Below are 14,147 nucleotides of genomic sequence, written 5' to 3' on the forward strand. Positions count from 1 at the left end.
ATGATTGAGAGGCCATGTGCCTTAGTTTCTTGTTTCTTTATTTTATGCTTTAAAACTTGGTTATTTTTAATCAGTTTGTAACTCCTTAGGGAGTTAGTTTTAAAACTAATTCAAAAATCCATGCATGGCTATATATACTTTGTTTTAATTTCCAAGGTGGGCTCTCTAGACTAGAGTATCTTTTAGTGATGAATATTTGTAATAAAGCAAATTATGGCATTTTTTGGTGTTGATTTTGGTAAATTTTGAGCCATTACTTGGTGGCCCAACTACCGACCATTGTTTACCATAGTAGGTCATTATTACTACCAATCACCAAGCAAGAATCTGCATTTGAATTCATTTCTACCATTATTCACTTTCATGTAGCCAACATGGTTATTGTAATTGATGTCTTGTTCACCAAGTCTCCATGCATTATCTTTACATGCATATGTGGGGTTCACCCAATGTATTTCATTTTATTTTTCTTTAGTTGACCCATTTTGCCAATGGTTTTTTATTTTACTTGGGAGGAGTCACCTCATTTCATCTCATGGAAATTGGAATTGATTGATATAAATTCTAATTGGCAATTATTATTAGGAAAAGAATGTAAAGCCGCTTTCAACGATTTCAAATTTTGGGTGTGATAGATCACATAGATGCCTTCCATTTTGTAAAAGCTTTTACAAAATACTCACTATCAAGGGTAAGAGTGCAAATTGGACCATATTTCTACTTCTAGAATGCAAAGAGATAAATATTAGATTCAAATTTGACTATTATATAGTGTTTCCTTGACATCTTTGTTTTATCATTCCTTTTGGATTCATGAATTCTAGATCATCATTTTCCTCATAATTATTGCTATGCATGGTTTAGTTCCATTGAAAAATTATAAATTTCATGATTTAGGTAGTGTATTCAATCTCCTAAATATTACAATTTTTTTGAAATAAAATGGTTGCATATTTATGTTGATAATTGATGCCCTAACACGATTGGTGTAATAGTTTTGACTTCCTCCATCAATAGTTGTTATTATTTTTATCACTTTTGATTATGTTTAAACATTGAATTTGGTAATTTTGATTACTTCTTCTTGTTATGCTTCAAATGTTGAACTGATGATGGAAAAAATAAGATTTTGGACAAATAATTGTTAAAATGCTTTTTTTTCCTAGTCTATTGAACTTTTAAAGTAGCCTTGTAGACCATTGTTTCCTTATGGATTTGATGGCATTTCTTCTCAACAAGTTTTAGTAGTTTTTCTATATCAATAGACCATGAGTTAAGAATTTCACTACTGCCTTATTAATGAGTGAAGGAGATGTAATTTCATTTTTGTGATGAGCAATAAGTCTCCATACATCATTATATGTTATAATGATAAGAATCTATCACTATGCGGTGATAACACTAAAGAGATATAGCAATCAATGATAAAGTAAGGAGATTGCCATGAGACATAGCGATTATCACTAATTGAAATGACAAGGTTTCATCTTTGGTGATTATTGGTGATTCAAGAGTGAATATATATGCTCTAGTGATAAGCGATGAAGCTTGGTGATCGCTATAATTAATAGCGATAGATGGATGTTTTATAAAAGAGGTATTGCTATAAGTTATAGAAATAAGTTGAAATTGATTGCGAATTGCATTTTGTGCAATGATGGTATAGCAATGAGCGATGAGCAATGGAAGTGTCACCATTGCTATAGCAATAGAAATGAAATAAAAAATAGTTTGCAATTTGCAAGATTAAGATATAGTGATTGGAGAGAGACATATTTGTATAGCTAAGAGCTACAATGATCAAATATTTAAATATATTTTATAATGCATAGAGATAATTGCACAACATGACTTATGACAACCAGTTCATTTGTTAATGATAAAAAATGGCTTTATGTTTTGATTTGTGTGAGAGAGTAAATGCACAAATACACTATGTTTGGTAATAAAAAGACAATAATTACTATTTTTTGTTCATGAATTTTTGGAAGGAAGCTATGAAATTGTTGTTTAACATTCATATTTCACAAAGAATTATAGTACCAAAAGAAGTTTTTAGAAGGTATCATGGAGAGTTCTAGTTCAACACAGAAAAGGAAAACAAAGATGGTTAAATAGGGAAAAGCTGAGAAGAAGCACAAGATAGACAATGAAGTGTCACCTAGAAAATTGAATGAAGATCTCATTGAGCAGATGGATTTTGCAGGTCCAAAGTCTAGAAGAAGTAAAATTTCCTATAATTATAATGTATATATTTTCTATTTGGCACAATGAATCAATTCACCCAAAAAATTAATGTTTTAACTTCAAATTTTTTTATATTAGCCAATTTATATATTTCATGTGTAGTATAATGAGATAATTTGCCTGCAAAATTAATATTGTATGTGAAATATATTTTTATTTGCCAATATATATAGATATATATAAACAACATAATTTGCCTATATTTTACACATTGTTTGAGAGACTCTGAATGATTCACTAATGGATATTATTATTATTTCTTTGTAAACCAAAAAATTTTGCCACAAAAATTAATTTTTTTGTCAAGAATTTTACACCTTTTGCCAAGTTTTTACACCATTTCTAAAAGGGGGGTTTCTTAAAGTATACCTTGCTCTGGACTTAGATAGTTTTCTATTTTGATCAAGTCATTGATTGTTTCTTTTTGTTTGAAGAGAGTAAGTTGGTGATAATAGAACTATCATGTGGTTAGTTTATGGGTATCTTTTTGATGATTGTGTGATTACCTTGCTTGATGGTATTTTCATATGAAATTCACTCTTGCATTGGTGTTGCTTCATTAACTATCCTAAAGTTTTGATTTTTTCTTTATTTAGTTTGGTGAGCTTGATCATAAATATGAAATCTTTAAATATGTGTTGTGTGACATGTATCAAATATCAAATGTATAATCTGCAACATTCTTTTATGTTTATGGGAGAATATTTTTTCTTTCCTAGAATTCATTTGAAATAAGATCCATATGGATAAATCATTGTAAAAGGGAGTTTTTCCTTTAAACATGGAGAGTCTTTGTGAATTTTCAAGACTCATTTGTGGTGAAAACTGCTTTTCCTATTAATGCAACCATAAATAGTTGGGAGGGAAAAACTATTCGCTAACAACTCCTAAGAGGGGAAAGCAATTATTAGTGGAATTTAGTGTCATCTTGTTTCCAAGTTGGGACCTAAGTACCTCTTTCAACTTTGATAGCATGCAAAAATCTCAAAATAAGGAAATCAAGTTGGACAAACAAGGGGTAAATGATATTCTCATTGGATCAAGATTTGTTGAGGAAGAAAATACCATGTTGTTGTGGGCCCTATATCCCCTACATAAGAGGCCTCAAATAATTGATTTAGAACAAGAATTTGGTCATACAATGAGGCTAAAAGTTGGAGAGATCGATCACGTTGCATCAACACTAGCTGGGGTTGATATGTAAAGATTCAACAAGGCACATATTATAATGACTATGAGTGAAAGAGGTTAGTAAAAGGTAATCTATGAGGATTATTTTAGAAAAAGTGAATAGTCAGTCTCATTTCTACCATCCCTTGATGATAGTAAACAATGGAAAAAAAGAAGAAGTAATAGAGTACAAGAAGAAAATAAGAAAATGACAAAGCAAGTGCAACTAGTTCAAGTTGACACTACCAATGACTTACTAGAAAATAGGTTTGAGAACATGAAAATTCATTTGGATTCACTTTGGGAATAATATACTAAGAATTATAATAATATTTTATGTCAAAAACAACTTAGGAAGAGATTAAATATGAAATTGGATGACAATGTGAATATTGGTGATGGCTGAATTGAAGCAATAAAAAGGATGATTGATTCTCACAAGGATTTTGGAAAAGATTTGAAGGTTGAATTTGAAGGATTTAGAGAGCCTATCAACCAAGGCCTACCACCATTGATAAGTTAGAATATAGAAATATATGATAAGAACCTATGGATCACCAAGTACCAAAAGTTGTTTGATGATGCCTTTATTGTTACCCAAACTGATAGTTTTGAACTAAAGGGAGCAATGGAGCATATGGAGTAGTTTTTTGCACTGGAGATTCTGATCCAAAATGTTGTGGAAGATATAGATATGTGTGCTTCACCCAAGTACCTTGAGCATGGAATATTTTTTAGGGATTAATTTCTCCATATCTCTAATTTTTTTATAACAAAATTGCTAAACAATTTCATATGATTATGTTAAGTCCCATTAGCTATGTTTTTTAAAGGTTTGCATCCCTTTCATTTTGTAACTAATTTGTCTCTTATAAATAGATGAATATAGGAAACTAGAGAAAGGAATCTCTTTTATGTAGACAATACATGCATGACAATTGATTTTATTTTTCTTGAAAGTGCAAAACTATGATATTCATATGTGCTAGAAGTCTAAAATAGTTGATTACATTTTTTGGAGCAATACAATGATCATGCTTTCAGTTTCTTTGATTCTTGATGACTTTATTTTCACTTTGGCTAAGTTGTCTATGATAAATTCTTTTATAGGGGTTTCTTGATCATAAATCTATATATGTATATGTTTTTTTGCTTTAGATTTTTGTGATAATTTATGTAGGTTTCTTCATCTTAAGTCCTCATATGTATAGGTTTTGTTGTTGCTTAAGATTTTTGTGACAAAAGAATACTACCAAAGATGCTAAAAGAAAAAATTCTTGAACCCATGAAGCTAATTAAATTGTTCAAAAACTTATGCAAAAAAAGGTTACATATAGAATTATCAAGTTATCATCAATTATTCACATCAATTCAAATGAAGGTTGCATTTGGTAATACAATAACATGAACCATGAACTATAGTTTTGTAATTTGTAATTGTAATATGATTAAATATGCAAGAAGTAGAAGAAATAGAGATGAACTATTAATACCTAAAATTTGAATGCTAAATCACTTCATAGTTCATTGAATCAGTCTAAGATGTGATGCTACCATATCCCAGATGAACTCCAATCCTGAAACTAACTAGTACTAATAGATTCCTCTTCATTCTGATTTGAGTATTGAAAATCAAAAAAATATTCATCTTCATTCTAACTCTTAGACCAAGATCCATCATTTGATTAAGAAATAACACTAGGATAGCCAACTTTTGAAGTGTTGCAAAACCCTCATCTTTCACATATATAATTCCAAATTTCCAGTGTCCTATTATAAGAAAAATCTCTAACATTGTACTAAGTTAAAAACAATGTTAAGCAAGTTTCCAAATTTTTGTCTACTTTTTTTTTTGTTTTCCTTCTTCTGATCTTTGATTTTAAAACCAGAATGCACTGAAAACTATCTCATCTTCCACCTACCCCAATATCATTTCTTATCATTGTTGGTAAATAGATTTTTCACTATGAGTTTTTCTTTGAAAATGACCCTACTTGCTTGAGGATTAGTGAGAACTATACTAATAGTTGGAGAGATTGAATCTAATCATGATCAAATTGCAACCTCCCTTTGCATTTGAGAGAGGTAGCTCCCTCATATGACAAGGTTATTTGTATTTTGTGTACTCTGTGTACCCAATAGTTAGATAGATTGAATCTAATCATGATCAAATTGCAATCTTCCTTTGTTTTTGAGAGGGATAGCTCCCTCATATGATAGGGGTATTTGTGCTTTTGTTTACTATGTGTAATTTTCACCTGAAAGCACAAAAAGGATACAAAACAAAACTAAAGAAAATGGTTAACATGAATTCCAAAAGAATGAGATTCATAACATAGGATGATTACAAAGGGTTATTTTGCATACAATATAATGATGAAATAATAAGAATATCAAAGCTTGACATATGAAAAGATAGGATATTCTAATAGATCTACATCAAGCTACCCAGAGATGAAGTGTTTCATCAAATCAATTACATAGAAAGAAAAGACAATAAAATTTCACCATTACAAAAGAGAATACAAATTTCACATACAAGAAGTAAGCAATAATAATTGATGACACATTCAAGACATACGACTGAATGCATTCATCCTTTTTTTTTTTGAAAAAATACAAATTCAAAACCATTCCTCTACATGGTGTAGATCTAAAAGAAATTCTTTGAAGTTTCCCTTTTGTCAAATTGTTCCTCCCTTTACATTACAATTTGTCTTGTATTTATAGGCTCAAGAGATAACTAACATATAACTATGTAGCATAGCTATCCAACTAATTTCACTAGTATATTTGCACTCAAATTTTGACCAAGTCCTAAATGGGCTTCTTTAATAGTTTTTATTTTCCTGAGTTGGCTGAAATTTTGATCAACTTAGGGTTTCCCAATTTGGTCAAATTTTTGACCAAATCAGACCCATAATTAAAAAAATATATTGGGGCATTGTATGTTTTTCTTATTTTTTTATTTGGCACCAATTTGCAGCGACATGGGAGTGATTGAAAGGTTAGTACAAGGTTCTTGTTCAAATTTCTTTTTTGAAACTTCATGTACATTTTAAACACATTCAAATTTTTGATAACATTGTAGGCAATTCTTTTGATAAGAATAGTCTCTTGTTCAAATTTCTCTCAATTCTATAAAAAATGTTTCTTTGATAAGCAGGTCCCCCTTTACATATGCTAGCTTGATAAGAGATTGATCACCAAATATGGTCTAAACTATTGATGCAAGAAGAAGACACAATCAAGTTCAAAATTAGAAACAAGAAACTACTTCCACCATACTTTTCTCTTTTGTCAATGTTACATTTGAAGGGAAGTCATGATTGTCATTTTGGGGTTACACTTAATAGGAAATGAAGATGGCGTGTGATTAAAAGAGATTTAAATCCATACAACTTTATCATGAGACAATATCCCTATAAAGGTCTAGTCACTGATGTTTCTTGACATTTCAATTTTCTTAAAATTCTTGTCTTTTGTAGACTCATTGTGTACAAGCAACTAGGTAAAATATTAGAGTTTAATACACTTAAATCTATTTTTAGAATCTATTAACTATAGGTTATGCTTAGGTTTTTTGGATCTAAGAGAGTGGCTATGTTATAGATTTTAGTTTCAATCAAAAGAGTTTCACATATTTTTTCCCTTTTAGATGAGATAAAAACAATGAGAAGGTGTACCTCTAATCAAATAATGTATTGAAATGAGCAACTGAGAAAGATCTGGAGAATTTTTTAAAAGGTTTTGAAAGAGTTTTTGTTGTGTATGGGAGGGTAGAAGTATCAACCCACTATGATGATTTTTCCAAGTAATCTTATTGGTAAAGTTAAGGATTAATGATTTTAATAGTTACATGTGTTACTTGAGAGTTAAAGGGACTAATATATTGTATGTTGATTCTCATGATATTTGAATATCAATAATAAATGAATATATGATCATCATAAATGGTTGTGTTGTACAGATGGGCTAGGGGATTGTGTTTGTGCTTCAACATAGTGCTTTCAGGAAGTCATCACAAAAAGATTGGTAGCACAAATCATGTTTCTCAAATGCAACAAGGGTTATAGTGTTCTTAGGGGTACCACTTGTAATAGAAATTCAACTTGATGATCTAAGCATCCATGTGCTTTAGATAAATCCTTCAATCTATACAAAACTGTGTAATGCAAAAGAATAGTGAAATTACCAAGGAATGAAAGTAGTATATTGATCCAAATAAAATTATTCAAAAACAACTCATGTCTCAGAAACTTGAAACAAAAATAAGTAGAATTCAACTTCCTCAACCAATATCAACTGAATTTTGAACCATTTTTTGTTGTTGGGAGGAAGTTGCTCAAAACTTGTTAAGCAACTTTTTGAACAATTTTGTAATTTTGACAACTTTGTATCAACCTAATTCCTATCATCCAATTTTCATTGCAAATAAATATCAAAAAAGACCGAATTCCTCATTTCTTGATGCTCCTAATGACCTTTGACCATCTTCAAGTTGACCAAGTTGGCTAGTACATGCCTAACACGATCAACGACTTTGTTTGCCTTACAAAATGGATTCAAATCCTTACAAAATGACAGGTAATGGTCCTTGGGACCTTATTAAATAATAATTGGAACAAACCTAACAACAAATTACTAAAGATACTTGATTACATGACTTTCTAACCAAGTGCATTCAACAACAGCTAGCAGATCCTGATATAAAGAAAATTTATAAGCCTATGTCTATGTACCAGCAAATATGAGAAATCTTGTTTGGAAGATGAAATTGTAACTTGAGTAAAGTTTAAACCAAAAAGTGAAGTGATAATTCAGTCAAGACAATTAGTCCATCACATAGATTATAATGAAGAACTATGATGTTTCTATCTCTTGAAAGTTGTACTTTTAGATTCTTTATCTATTTATATGAGGGTGTATCATCAACTGTTAATGAGTAGATCAATTGGTCATTTTAAGGCACTTAGAGATCATCATCATGAAAAAGGTAAATTAATGATGATTGTGACAAGTAGGGACCTCATTTATATTTGTCCTCTCAATAAGAATATAGAAATAATGAACATTACATAGGAACACTAAGAGTCCAGTGTCCAAGAAATTATATAACATTAGGATCCCACAGTCCACTAGATGGTCTTATAGTTTGACTAAACACAACTTGATACAATTAGTCTATTAAATAGCTATTAATTATAGGCATACATTATTACCAAAAGCTATGCAAGTTGTACTTTCAATTTGCAAATTCATTCAGCACACAATACAAGAGAAACAAATGATCAATCTAAGGACATTGTATAAAATAGAGATAAGCTATGTTTGATTTGTATTTCTTATGTTACTATTTAGGAATATTTGTAGCTCCAAATAAATTTTAAAGCTCTAGATGCCTTGCTTGAAAATAAAAAATTACGTTGAGGTCATAACCAATTGAATAAGCCTCAGTCCAACTACCATCCATTGCTTCTGAATAGAGGATTGGCTTGTAGTCATATACATCTTTATTATATCACTTCTCCTTGTCCATAGACTCATCTATCATATTCAATACTTTAAAAATAAAACATTGGAAATCAACATACATTACGTTTTCTCTAGATGGGTAAATAATAAATATAAATTTGTGATTTTAAAACATTCTAAAACTTTATCTAATGCTTCTGATTACTATCAATAGTACTATTTTGCATTGCATGGATAGAGATCACCATACAATATTGGAGATAATATATAGCCTCCTCTTTAATAGCTAGAAATGCCTTTAGAATTGAGCAACCAATAGGTTATGCCTTGTGATTATTTCAATCTCTCACTCACTTTTCCTGGTAATTGTTACTAACAATGCCATTATAGTTCAAGGCATATCATAGTGTGTTGGATATGTATTATGATTGCTTTACAACTAAACTACATGTATAGCTTATACGAATTTGAAGAAGCCTTATCTCATTGTATCCTTCTTTATTGTATCAATTGTAATAGAAGTGAGGATTAAAATTAAACATAGATCACATTGTTACTAGATGATCTAGAGAATCCATTTCACCCACAACTTATACAAATTTGAAACATGTTTTTTGGGTTTATAAAATACAAAAACTAGCAGCCTTTCTACAATCTAGTCAACTTTGCTAATTGTTGACAATTGTTCTAATTTGCATTCTCTAGTTAAAGTACACCATATGGTTAAGTATAATATTGGAGAGAACTGAAATATATACTTTAATTTAAAATTTATATCAAATTAAAATGATTGTGAACAAAGCTATATAAGAAGAATAAGTCTATTATGGTTTGAATCATAAAAAAAGAGAAAACCCTAAGCAACTGGTACTTTGGCAACAACTCACACACCTCAACAAATTCAAATACAATTTATGTTATCTGCTATTGATGATCTACCCCTTAACATTGGTTTTACAAGGAAGGTAAAATCATAGACATATCTCTCTCCCAAAATTTTATCTTCTCTATTTTCTTACATGGTTTAATGTGAATTATATTTTTTTTCCATTTTATTTATCCAACTGGATCCTTGATATCAAACTTAATACATATCCACCTTCAATATTAATTTCTACCACCCAAAATTACTACTAGCCATGGGTTGGGGTTGCATAGAATTTGGATTAAGTTGGAATAGAACCATGCTAAGGTTGCAAATTTAGTGATGGAACTAACAATTTATTGAAATATTTTCTATGGATAACGTATTAATTTGGATTAATTGGACTATTGTGTAGAACCATACTAAGGCTGCAAATTTAGTTATGAAACTAACCTTTTATTGCTTGAGTTTGTGAGAATAGTTGTATTTATTGATGTCATAGATTCAAATATGTGTCATTCATTCCTTCTATTTTTTCTTTAACTTGATTATGTCCCTTTTACTTCTAGGCATGTTTTCTTATTTTCCATCCAATTAATTCATTGCCTCACCAAGAACCTACCTGCTTATTTTTAGCCTTCGTGGTCTACTATGACCTTGAAATGAGTTGTCATCAAAATTCCAACTCTTAATATATCTCCTTGGTGCCCAAATAAAATTTAGGCCTATTCTTCTAGAGACCTATCACCATTGTCGATTGTACCAGGAGAATGAGACCTAAATTTGACCCAAAGGTCCATGCCAAGATTTAGGAAGGATATTGGGTCTCTTGGTCGACCTAGTCAAATTTAAATCCATGAAATGATTTGAGATGTATATAAGCCCCTCGCCTCTCCTAATTCTAGATGGATTCATTAAGAATTCTTGCATTCATCATTATAACTACACAATTTAGAATTGTAGTCTAGGATTCAAGCATCATCCTGCATCTACAATTACACCTTGGGCTATTCATCCTTTGAAATTATTTATGTTTAGCACTATAGTATTCGTAGCTCCAATCTTTGGTTAGCTACAAAGTGGTTGTAGCTATTTGCCAGTGCCACAACCTAGGATGGAAGGCATGTTGCTTGTCCAAAAACCATAGATTATGAAATTTGTAGGTAATTATTTTTGCCTGAGTTATTGTAGAAAAAGCTTTTGGTTAATTTTAGAATCTAGGTCACACCATTAGATAATTATATGTTGTGTGATTCTTAATTCTCTTTATTTTTGTAGCAAATGCCATGAATCCACATTCCAAATTCTATCCAATTTTTATTATAAATAACTTTTCGATAGACATTTAAATAATTTTTATTAAAAAATGATCTATGTCTTTTGAATGCTTTCTTAGTTTTGTAGATTTTATGTTGTGGATAGTGGAAATTACTAGGGTGAAATATTAGATTCAAATTTGTAGTTTACCTCTTAAGTTTTTAATATGTACCCACTTGGCCAACATTTTTACATTAACAAATTTTCTTTCCTGCAAGTCATTTTTTGAGGATGCTAAAAGAATATAAGAAGCTTGTTTATTGCTCCTTCCAATATGGCCTCTAAGTTGGTCCAATTGGGTCATTCAAAACCTGTCGGAATTAATAATTACCAACATTTTTGCCTTAGGAATATCAATTCTAATTTCAATTGTTTAAGTTGAAAGAATAATTTGTGTTTCTCTTGCTTTGACCTTTTGCATTACTATATATTTTTTAGCAATTTTTCATACAACCATGAAGAATGTCACATTTGTAAGCACTAAAGATTTCAATTTTTTTTAAATTTATTCAATGGCTACATGAAGTTATGATAACACCTTACTTTTGTTCATGACAACATAAACAAGAAATGTTTTTCCACCATTGCAAAGATATTCTTGCATCATCTGTGATTGCATAAGATGAGGATGAACTTCATCTATACTACTTTGTGAGATCTTGTATTTCAAAAATAGCTCTTTCTATTTCAATAATATCTAAGTTGAAACAAAGAGAAATATCAAACCTTGATCTAGTCAAAGATATCTCTCCCAATGCATTTGTTTCTTTCTTGGGATGAAGTGGTGGCCCTGATAATTTCATGCTTCTGGGAAATAAATTAGTTTAATTTGATATAAAGAGTGAATCCTGGTTCCCTTATACTTTTTTGGAGGCCATAGAGAAGAAGAAAGAGCATGAAAAACATATCCTACTTGAGCTGTATGAGGAGAAAATGTTTGGAGGTGTGTCACCATGTAATATGTATGCACAACATGTATGGAACCCAATTTAGTAATAATTTCCCTAGTAGCCTTTGAGTACCTTTGACACATTTGAGAAACTTATTCTATGATAATTTTGGAGTTCTCAAAATGCAAAGATTTCTTCAAGTCCTCATGGGTGCTAAGCAGTCCACCATTGCTTACAAACCATAGCTACTCTATACAAATTTTATTGGTCAAGGAAAGGAAATACCATTTGCAGCAGATCATCTATAAGGTTCATTATAACTTCTAGATCTTCCCCAAAGTACAGGTAGCTTTCATGCTCATTATAATCTCATTGCCACTAGCAGAGTCCACAAGTTCTCCATGCACATCATTTCTACTAAGTGAACTGCCCACTCCACTTGAAAAAATCAAAGACAAATCCAATTGGGTAGCAGATGAAGAACTTATATAGTTCAATGTTACGAATGCTTTTAATAATAATATTTTTTTGGATATTCATGGAAATAATTATGCTTAGAAAAATCAACTTTAGAGTCATTAGTTATGATAGGTAAGTTAGATAATTTCTTTGTTTTCTTTGACTGAAACAACTAAGAAGAATCACATTCATTATCAACACCACAACTAGTAGCATCACTGATACTAGTAAGTTTTAATTAGGATTCTAAAAAACATAGACCTCTTCTTTCTTCCTTATGAGATGAAATGAGGAAGCTTGCATGTTTTCCTAGCAACACAAGTTGTGAGAATACTTTTCTCTTCTTTAATGAGTCCATCTTAAAGAGTAAAATGGTAAATGGAACAAACTATTGCATAGGTGGTTTGGCATATCCTATGACAATCATGCCAATCCTGTGGTCTCTATTAACACATGTGATTTCTCTAATTACTACAATGATATTTATAAGAGCCCATGCTAACTTTGTTTTCTCACATCACTTAGCATGCAGAAACATCAGCCACTATCATTCCTCCCTATTAGGAAATTTCTATTATATTTACTAATTTGATTTTCCTTATAATAAACTTGGTGGGATGATTCTACCCTTGCTCACTTAAACATGTTGCATTCTTCAATTTGTAGGTATCTTTTAATTTCTATATCATTCATCAATCTCCTCTCTATATGAGCTTCTTTCAACCTACCTATTTCTACATTCAAGTTTAATAGAACATAAGTTATGGCATTCTTGGATCCATCTCAAAAAGAAAAATTTATGTAAATAATCCCAACTATATATTCTTATGTAATCTACACATTGAGGAAACATGTCCATTGGCATTTTGATGATAAAATTTAGAGTTTCCTCAAGATAGCCATCTTGGCTGAGGAGGTCAAGCATGCATACATAGTGCTTGATTTTAGGCATAATGTAATAAGAGTCACTCATGCTATTGAAGTAATTAAAGCCTTCATCCACTAAACCTGTGTGACTGCATGTAAACAAAACCCATGTGAAGCTTGCATGGTAAGAGTATGTTCCTCAATGTTTCATTTTTTCATAGAGTTTGAAAGCATCATATAAAAATCCATTCTGTGCATATCTTGTAACAATGGCATTCCATTCCTTGACATATTTTTGAAGCATTTTTCCAAGCAGTTCACATGCCTTGTGTATGTATCTGCATTTTTCACACATGTCTAGCAAAGCATTAGTAACATAAACATCATAGGAAAATCCACTTTTTATAGATTGATGTATTTATATACTCTGTTATAAAGCTTCTAATTTTTCACAAGCTAGTAGGATATTGGAAAAGGTTGCAGATTCAGACTTTACGTTTGCCAATAACATTTGTGTAAAGATATGCAATCCCTTTTCAAGAGATCCATTTTGTGTGTATCCTACAACCTTGGTATTCTATGAGATGGCACCTTTATTTGGCAGTCTATAAAACACTTCAATATTTGAACATGTTTCCACAATTTCCATACAAGTCAATTACGGATTTTATAGTTATAAAATCTAACAATTTCCACAATGCCAGTAGGATGCTGACAAAGGTTGTAGAGTTAGACTTTACATTTTCCAATAGCATTTTTTTAAAGGTATGCAATGCCTTTTCAAGAGTCATTTTGTGCATATCCTACAAACTTGGTGTTCTATGAGATGGCATTTTTTGTCAATAGTCTATCAAACA

This window comes from Cupressus sempervirens, chromosome 6 (genome assembly GCF_028749045.1).
Source record: "Cupressus sempervirens isolate cs-2001-9-10 chromosome 6, ASM2874904v1, whole genome shotgun sequence".
Taxonomy (NCBI): Eukaryota; Viridiplantae; Streptophyta; class Pinopsida; order Cupressales; family Cupressaceae; genus Cupressus; species Cupressus sempervirens.